Raw genomic sequence first — 10,004 nt, 5'->3', positions numbered from 1 at the left:
CAGTTCTTTCTGAGACTGTAGAACCAAAACTCAGTTTGTTATGTAGTAACTTGAATGTTATTAGATTGTAAACTGAAAACTAAAAAAAAGGTGGAAAATGTATTCAAAATCAGTTATTTTTATCAGTTTTGCTAACCCAGTAAATGTAATTTAGTAAATTAGGTATTTCAACATTTGCTTGTGAATTAAGAGAAAATTACAGCTAATACTATTTGGTTATTATGAAAATTCTATAATTGCCAATTAAGTTATTTAAAGTTATTGTCATGTTAAAACCAAACATTGGCAGTCACTATGTATGGGGAAAAAAGAGGTATGAGGTGAAAAAGACATATCAATTCCCTATTCAAGTATGAGGGTGTACCACCTTTTGTTGGATGGAAACTTTGAGAGCAGAAACTTCAGAACTCAGGGGCAGGAGAAAAAATATAAGCCTGCACAGGAGACAGAGAAGGAGCACTCAGACAAAGGAAGAGAGCAGAGTCACTGAAAACAAAATGTCCTACAAATGTCTGTTCACTGCTACAATCTCAGATTGGAAGGGACCACAGAGGCCATCTAGTCTGACTTGTACTTGAGTAGGAGCCCCTTGCACAACATCCCTGCAAAGGAGTTGGTCAATCTTTGATTGCTGACCTTCAGTGACACTGTCCCACCACCCTGGCCCCATTGTATCCAATGCATCCCATTATACCCTTGTACAGTCCCAATAGTTTGGAGGCTTTTTACTCTATTATTCAAGTGAAACCAATCTCTCTACAACTTCTACTCAAGAAGAGGAATCACTGAAGGAGATTAAAGAAGGGACAGAAAGACATTCATGTGAGGGGGAAGAAAAGTCCTCAGAAGAAAGAGATAGTCTAGAGTGGCAAAAGCTACAAACATGAAAGAGGTCTGAGAAAAGACAAGTGGAGCTGTTGATTGGGAAATGCACTGGAGAGCAGTTTAGTAGAGTGGTGAGGATGAGAGCCATGTTCAAGAGGGGACAGAGTGACTGTTCCCCACTGCAGCCTTGACCTTGTGCAAATGTTTTCACCATCAAGCTAGAAGCATATCCGATACTGGAACTGGACATCATGTATTGGCTGCACGGCACTAGTTCCAAACTGCTTCCTATTTACTGAAGGAATCTTCACATCCTGATCAACTAACTCTATGTCATATTGTGTGACCATCATGAACACAAATGATTTCATCTCATTAAGGGCAAAGAATCTCCCAGGACAGACAATGGTGCCGGCACCCCACTGCAATATGTGCGGCCTGATTTTTCTCCTTTGCTTGTAGAAAACTACCTTTCTGCTGCCATCAGAGTTCAGGAAATGGTCATATTTGAATATAGTGGGGTCTGAGTAGATTTCTGGGTCCCTATGGAGGAAAATATAGGGGAAGATGGACACTTCATCGCCCTGGCGGAGGGCATACTCCTTGCCACTATCCATTTTCAGGATCATGTCCTCCTTCACAGCCCTTAGCAAAAAATGGGTAAGCACCAGACGTAATGTCTCTTCCATGACACTGTCCAGCACTGGGGTCTGCTGTAGCATGCTATACTCAGCAGTGATCGGTGCCCCACCTGGTCTCATCTCCTGTCCCATTTTCCTGAGTACTCCTTCTGCCTCCTCCCTCACAGCCTTCAGAGCCTCTGGGTTCTTCAGGAGGAAAAGGAGGGCCCAGAAGGACACAATACCTATGTTGCCTTGGGAAATCCAAAGCATTAATAGGTTAAAATTGCTCTGTGTTTTCTCACGCACTCCCTTTTCAACCTGTTGCTCCTGAGCAGAATGGATCCAGGCACTCACATTATCCCTTTCCAAGATGTGCTGGGGAGAGAGAATATCCCAGAAGAAATATCTGAGTCTCTTCATTCTTTCTTTATCCTTGGGCAGTCTAAAAGAGGAAAACACCTGAGGAAAGAGAGTGTCAATTTTCCTGAATTCCTCAAAGACTTTCTGGGATTGGAGGAGATCCTCAGCATGGTCTGCTCTGCCATTAGTAGGTAAGTTCCCAAACAAGGTCAAGTAACCAGCTCTAAAGACAATGTTGCAGCAGTACTGAAATAGCCCTTTCTGCTTCCACTGCTGGGGTCCTGGTCTCTTATCAGCATCAGGCTCTAGCATCAGGATCTGCAGGTTATTCATCATGTCCTGAGTCAAACCAACTAAACCAGTACCCATCAAGTGCTTTTGGATAGAATTGCGCATAATTCCAAGAGACATCTGTCCTTGCAAATCAAAGACCTTGAGGATCAAATCAGTAACTTGGAAGAGTCCATATTGCTTCTGCTCTCCTTCAGAATGGCATCAAAAGAGAAGGGATCTGTGATGTAAGTGATGTATCTACCTGCCATCTGGACAGTGAAGATCTCCCCATGATGTTCTCGCATCCTCTTCAGGAAGCTGGAGGCATCCCTAGATATGTCCATGGCATGGCCCAGCCAGGGGATGAGGCCTTTGTCCAGAGGAGGCTCATTGACCCTCCTCTGGCGGAGGGCTCCCAACCTGTACAGCAGTCACCAGGACTATGAGCACAGAAGCCCAGAACACCATCACCACAGCATAAGAGATTTTGTTCTCAGGCCACTTAGGGAAGAGTGAAAGCTTTCTGCTGATGAGAAACTTTTATAAGCATAGGAAAAGTCCTTTCTGCCTGTACCTTGTCCTGAGGCTAGCTGGAAGCAAAAGGTTAATTACATGGAGATAGGTCAGTAAGCAACTGTTGTGCTGAACTTACTGTTTTCAGAAGGCTGAGGACAAAGGGAAAACATCCAGACAGGATCAGGAGATATTTGCAGAGGGAAGTCAAAATTGTGATTAAAATGTAGTTTTTCTTTTGGGCTCCTGACAAAAAACCTTGAGAATCAGCAAGTGCAAGTAGTTGGAATCCTATGAGGACTGTGTCACAGTTGTATTTAAATTACATTAATAAATTAACCAAGTCAAAAAATTGCAATTCAAATTAATGTCCTGTATAAATCACACAGAAAAAGTCAGTGAGGGCAGTTCAAGCAGAGGTTATAGATACTTGTTCACGTTTGTATTGTGATATCATTTCTAAAAGCATTCATGTTCAATTTCCAACCCAAAGTTATATTATTGACATTTAGACATTTAGTGTGTGAGTTAAGCCCTCTGAAAAAGTCAGCAGACCAGGAATCCAAGAAAAGGATTTTTATAGAGTAAATGGTACTGATTACATCATAAAATATATAATTTGTGAGATTATAGGTGTTTGTTAATATGGGGAGGTTCTAAAGCCTTGGATGGAAATATGCACATGAATACTCAGAATGCATACAGAAAAGGCCACTTGTAGGTGTATTAATATTTTGGTAATGACAGTACAACTAGCATAAGTTTACCTAAGGGGACTGAGTAGGAGCTATGTTGACAGAAAGATTTATTGAGGTTTGCAAGGCAATGTCCTATTCTGCATCCTGTTTGTGCAATTTTCTTACTGGCTGATTTCTGTGTTATTTTTATGGTAACAGTCATATGGAAACTAGTGATATGGTGACAGAATATGCTGGTGCCTGCTCATTGTCCAGTCATTAATTCTGTAGATTTGGGGTTAAGGGAGAGTCTGAGTTCGGGGCAACAATCAGAATCCCATCACACTTAGGCCAGATACCTGCATGGAACAACTGGTGAATCACAAGTTATGCATTGCAAGGTGTAGCAGGCTCTTAAAAAAAACCACAGGATTAGAGAGAATTCTTGAAACATGGTGGAGTAGATGAGAAAATTCCAAGCTCTTCAGATTTCTCCCACAAATAAAGTTGTGCCGCAGTGCAAATGTGTGTCAGTGAAAAAATAAATAAGAGTTGGAGCAGAATAATTGTCCTTCTAGGACAAGCAGAGAAGATAGTTGGAGCAGAATAGTACCTCTCCTAGGACAAGCAGCGAAAATCAAAAGAAAGACTCCAGACCTAAGAATTAACTTCCAGGATAACTGCTGAAATAGCAATCTGGGAACTCTAGGACTAGCTGGGTTTGGAGGTAACCTAAACCTCAACTACAGGAACATTCTCCACTGGACAGTATGTGTGTGGGGTCTGTGGTCTGAGTCAAGAAAGACTGAGGGATGTCCCGAAGATGAGGGACCAGGCTCAGGTGTCTTTCTGGGACATGGCTCTAGGTAAGAAGGAACCAGTATAAGCCCAAAGAGTGCAGAAGCAGTGGGGTAGGTATACTGCTAGATGTGGGCACTTATAGGTGGATGGAGCTTTTGATTTTGAGTTTCAGGCCAGAGGAGAGAACTGAAGCATGACTTGAAGCCAGAAGCAACATACCTTTCACCTGAATCCCAAGACTAGAAGTGATTATACTAATAAGTTCTTATTTGTCTAAAATAGTGAGGAGGCAAAAGAGAAAGAACCCAACTGTAAAAAAGTATTATGGATTTAGGGAAGATTGGATTCTTCTTCAGAGGAGTATAGTAAAGTAAAAACAAAAGTCTCCCCTATCAGAGAGATTACTCTATATGGTTATATGGCTTCCTTCTCAAAAAGAATTCAGAGAACTCAAAAAAAATTGTTGCAAACCTCAAAGAATTAAAAAATGGAAATTATGTTTAGACTACAGACATCATCGGTGGAAACTGATGAAAGGAGAAGTCTTCCTGCCTTTAGAGTTTAAATATTTACAAATATTAACACTTTAGTCCAGGGGTCCTCAAACTACAGCCCGCAGGCCAGATGCAGTAGCTGAGGACGTTTATGCCCCACACCCAGGGCTATGAAGTTTCTTTATTTAAAGGCCCACAAAACAAAGTTTTTGTTTTTACTATAGTCCGGCCCTCCAACAGTCTGAGGGACAGTAAACTGGCCCCCTATTTAAAAGGTTTGAGGACCCCTGCGTTTAATCAATAGTTTAGGTACTGTGATATCTGAGTAAATATTTGCCAAGTTAACAGGTACATTCAAGGTTACCAATTTTCACTAAGCTGCAAGGCAGAGGCAAAGGGTAATATTCATGGTCAGTCTATGAGATGTGTATATTTTCTGTACCCTCTTAAAGAGGAAAACATTGAGAGGCAAAAGGATACAAGAGAGGAAAGAGAGGAAAACAAGAAAGGAAACCAAATTATCACTCTTTGCTGATTATATGATGGTATGCTTAGAGAACCCCAGAGATTCTACTAAAAAGTTATTAGAAATAATCTACACCTTTAGCAAAGTTTCAGGATACAAAATAAACCCACATAAGTCATCAGCATTCTCATATATCACTAACAAAACCCAACAGTTAGCGTTACAAAGAGAAATTCCATTTAAAGTAACTATGGATAGTATAAAATATTTAGGAATCTATCTGCCAAGGGAAAATCAGAAACTATATGAGCAAAATTACAAAACACTTTCCACACAAATTAAGTCTGATCTAACCAACTGGAAAAATATTAAATGCTCTTGGATAAGACCAGTAAATATAATAAAGATGACAATACTCCCTAAACTAATCTATTTATTTAGTGCTATACCAATCAGACTCCCAAAAAAACTATTTTAATGACCTAAAAAAAACAACAACAAAGTTCATATGGAAAAACAAAAGGTCAAGAATTTCAAGGGAATTAATGAAAAAAAAAAAGAATCAAATGAAGGTGGTCTGGCAGTACCAGATCTAAAATTATATTATAAAGCAGTGGTTACCAAAACCAGTTGGTATTGGCTAAGAAATAGACTAATTGATCAGTGGAATAGGTTAGGTTCAAAGGACAAAATAGTCAATAACTTTAATAATCTAGTGTTTGACAAACTCAAAGACCCCAGCTTTTGGGATAAGAACTCACTGTTTGACAAAAATTCCTGGGAAAATTGGAAATTAGTATGGCAGAAACGAGACATTGACCCACACTTAACACCATACACCACGATAAGGTCAAAACAGGTTCATGACCTAGGCATAAAGAATGAGATTATAAATGAATTAGAGGAACATAGGATAGTTTACCTCTCAGACCTGTGGAAGAGGAAGGAATTTATGACCCAAGAAGAACTAGAGATCATTACTGATCACAAAATAGAAAATTTTGATTATATCAAATTGATGTTTTTGTACAAATAAAACTAATGCAGATAAGATTAGAAGGGAAGTAATAAACTGGGAAAACATTTTTAGAGTCAAAGGTTCTGATAAAGACCTCATTTCCAAAATATATAGAGAACTGACTCTAATTTATAAGGAATCAAGCCATTTCCCAATTGATAAATGCTCAAAGGATATGAAGAGACAATTCTCAGATGAAGAAACTGAAATTATTTCTAGCCATATGAAAAAGATGTTCCAAGTCATTATTAATCAGAGAAATGCAAATTAAGACAACTCTGAGATATCACTACACACCTGTCAAATTGGCTAGAATGACAGGGAAAGATAATGCGGAATGTTGGAGGGGATGTGGGAAAACAGGGACACTGATACATTGTTGATGGAATTGTGAATACATCCAGTCATTCTGGAGAGCAATTTGGAACTATGCTCAAAAAGTTATCAAACTGTGTGTTCCCTTTGATCCAGCAGTGTTATTGCTGGGCTTATATCTCAAAGAGATCGTAAAGAAGGAAAAGGACCGGTATGTGCAAGAATGTTTGTGGCAGCCCTTTTTGTAGTGGCCAGAAACTGGAAACTGAGTGGATGTCTATCAATTGGAGAATGGCTGAATAAATTGTGGTACATGAATATTATGGAATATTATTGCTCTGTAAGAAATGACCAGCAGGATGATTTCAGAAAGGCCTGGAGAGACTTACATGAACTGATGCTGAGTGAAATGAACAGGACCAAAAGATCCTTATATACTTCAACAACAATACTATATGATGATCAATTCTGATGGACATGACCATCTTCAACAATGAGATGAACCATATCAGTTCTAATAGAGCAGTAATGAATTGAACCAGCTACACCCAGGGAGAGAACTCTGGGAGATGACTATGAACCACTACATAGAATTCCCAATCCCTCTATTTTTGTCCACCTGCATTTTTTATTTCCTTCACAGGCTAATTGTATACTATTTCAAAGTCCAACTCTTTTTGTACAGCAAAATAACTATTTGGACATGTATACTAATATTGTATTTAATTTATACTTTAACATATTTAACATGTATTGGTCAACCTGCCATCTGGGGGAGGGAGTGGGGGGGGGGTGGGAAGGGGAAAAATTGGAACAAAAGATTTGGCAATTATCAATGCTGCAAAATTACTCATGCATATAACTTGTAATTAAAAAGCTATAATAATAAAAAAAAACATTGGTTGCAAGAATTCAATGGTCTGAAGTTCTGTTGCAAAGACACAACACCTTTGATATCATGAAGATAAAGGATTGGATGTCTGAAGTGATGGTTGAGAAGAATTCGTTATAGAGTACTAAGAGAGGAGACTCCCAAATCTGTTTTTTCTTTCCCACCTTCAAAATACTTCTATACCTGAACTATTGCCTAGGATGTCTACGACATAAGAATTACCAGATAACTTACAGTCAATGGTTCTCCTTCACTTGTAGGAAAAGCCAAACTAACCAGTAGAAAAGGAAAAAAAAAAATTCTGCCATCCCCTGGATACTACTTATTTCCAAAAGCATCTTCCTCTACCTGGAAGAGATGGTATTCACTCTCATTGTACAGATGATGAAAGTGAATCTCAAAATGGTATTAGAACTAATTGAGAGAATGTGTGAGACAGAGGCCAGCTGTTCAACCTGAGACTCCTGTGGGGTATTGCACAGATTCACAGCATGTTCAGAAACTTGCTTTTATCCATCTATCCAGAGGTTCTAGCGACCTAGAGCCCACTAACTAAACAAAACACATAAAAACAGACTGAGGAAAAAGGGTGTCAATTTTTTCGTGTAATAATCAAGTTATAATAGCACTTTCAAGATGACAAGCAAATTCAAAGCAACAGGTCCTCATATTGTCATGTCAAGAAGAAAGGCTTTATACACAATCCTAGAATATCAAAGTTCAAAGGGAGTTTACAACATTGGAGTCAGAATGTTAGGGACAACACTTCATCTTTCTCCAAATGCCTCATTTAACCAAAAAAGAAATTGAAGTTCAGAGAGAGAATGTGACGTGTTAAAGGTCCCACAGCAATTTAGCAGGAGGAGGGGACTGAATGCAGGTTGTGAGATTTCAAGTCCAGGGCTCTTTCTACCACAGTACACTGCCCTCCTACCCACACAGTGTGCTGACTCCCAACAAGTAGTCCAGAAGTTCCTTGGTGAGCACTGGATCATGAAATACAGAGATCATTAAATTACAAATCTCACAACAAGGAGTAGCGTTTTGTGCATAGTAGGTGCTGAAGAGGTGATTGTTGCATTGAAATGCACTCTATTGTTCTCAGAGGAAATCAAATATAACCATAGCTACTCAAAGAATACCCTCCCTTAGTTGAATGGTCTTTTAAAATTTTAAGCAATATTTTATTTTCACCCAATTTTATATAAAGACAATTTTTAACATTCATTCTCTAAAAAAATTTGAATTCCAGATTTTTTTTCCTGGCTCTCCTACTTCCTCCCTCTCTGACAAGCAATTTGATAAAATTTGTACATTTGTAATCATATAAAACATATTTGTACATTAGTCATGTTTTGAGATAACTCATAGACTCAAAGGATAAATACACATGATAAAAATAAATTAAGTAAAAAATAATATGGTTTGATTTCCATTCGGACTTTATCAGTTCTTTCTCTGGATGTGGAGAACATTTTCATTAATTCCATGAATTGTATTGGATCACTATATCACTGAAAATAGCTGTTATTCACAGTTGATCTTGATACAATATTGCTGTTATTATATACCATAGTTTCCTGGTTTTGCTCACTTCATTTTGCATCAGTTCATGTAAGACTCTCTAGTAGTCTTAGGTTTTTTTTTTCTTTTTCTGAAACCACCCTGCTCATCATATCTTATAGGAACACAGTATTTTATTACTATTATGTAACACAACTTACTCAGCTATTTCCCAATTCACAGACATCCATTTAATTTGTAATTCTGTATCACGAGAAAAAGACTGATTGAAATGTGTTTGTACAGATAAATCCTTTCCCCTCTCTTTGAATCTGGAATAGAGGCTTAGTTGTAGTGTTGCTGGATCAAAGGCTATGTACACTTTGATAGCTCTTTGGGTAGAATTCCAAATTGCTCTTCCGAGCAATCAGAGACATATGCTATAAAAATTGAATGGTTCTGATAGATAATGGGAGATATGTTAATATATCTCACCAAATATATAACAGCCAACCAAACAAAAAACCTCTGGTTATCAGTCAAGGCTTCTCTGTCCAAAGAGTGCTGGGGAAATAGTCACCAATCTTTATTTTGATACAATTTGGGAAGCATCCTCAATGAGGTAAACCAGTGGCAAAATATCAAGCATGTCCATGAATCTAAAGATGGGTTAAATTTTAGTAAATAGAGATATGGAAGATAATATTCTGGGCAGAATATCATGAGATAAAGAATTGGAAAGGATTAAAGATCATCCAATCAAACTCTCATTTTGTGGAAAAGGAAGCTGAGCCTTATAGAGGTAAAACGACTCAACATTCAGTTATAAAAAGTAAAGCTGGGGACTTGAATGATGGTTTTTTTATTCCAATCCAATGTTCCTGATACTACAGCATGCATAAATAAAGACTTGTATATGAAACCAGAGTAACTTTGAGAAATTGTGAATGATGCATTTAGAGGAAAAAGATAGCATTTAAGGGGAATCTATTTGAGAAGGTGGTGGGTAGACAAGAATGTGACATGTCTGTTGGGGGCTTTGATTGCTGGGTTAAGAATCTTGGGCAGTATCCTACAGGTAATAGGAGGTGCAGGACATTTTTTAAAGTAGTCGGTGATTTTATCACTGTTATTTTAGGGAAATGTATCTTGTAGTCTGTATTTATGGGACTATTGGGACAGGGAGGATGGGAAAGAGCAAAGCAACAATTCAAATAAGAAGTTAGGTCCTACACAATGAGAGT

The 10,004-nt window shown here is 38.3% G+C and overlaps 1 pseudogene; it reads right to left on the bottom strand.

Moving 5' to 3' along the window:
* Positions 1–636: 636 nt before the first annotated feature.
* Positions 637–2,549, bottom strand: LOC100918355 (annotated as a pseudogene).
* Between the last annotated feature and the right edge of the window lie 7,455 nt (positions 2,550–10,004).

This window comes from Sarcophilus harrisii, chromosome 1, assembly GCF_902635505.1.
Source record: "Sarcophilus harrisii chromosome 1, mSarHar1.11, whole genome shotgun sequence".
NCBI classification, from domain to species: domain Eukaryota; kingdom Metazoa; phylum Chordata; class Mammalia; order Dasyuromorphia; family Dasyuridae; genus Sarcophilus; species Sarcophilus harrisii.
Note: the sequence above shows the minus strand (reverse complement) of the source record. Positions and strands in the feature narration are given on the sequence as shown.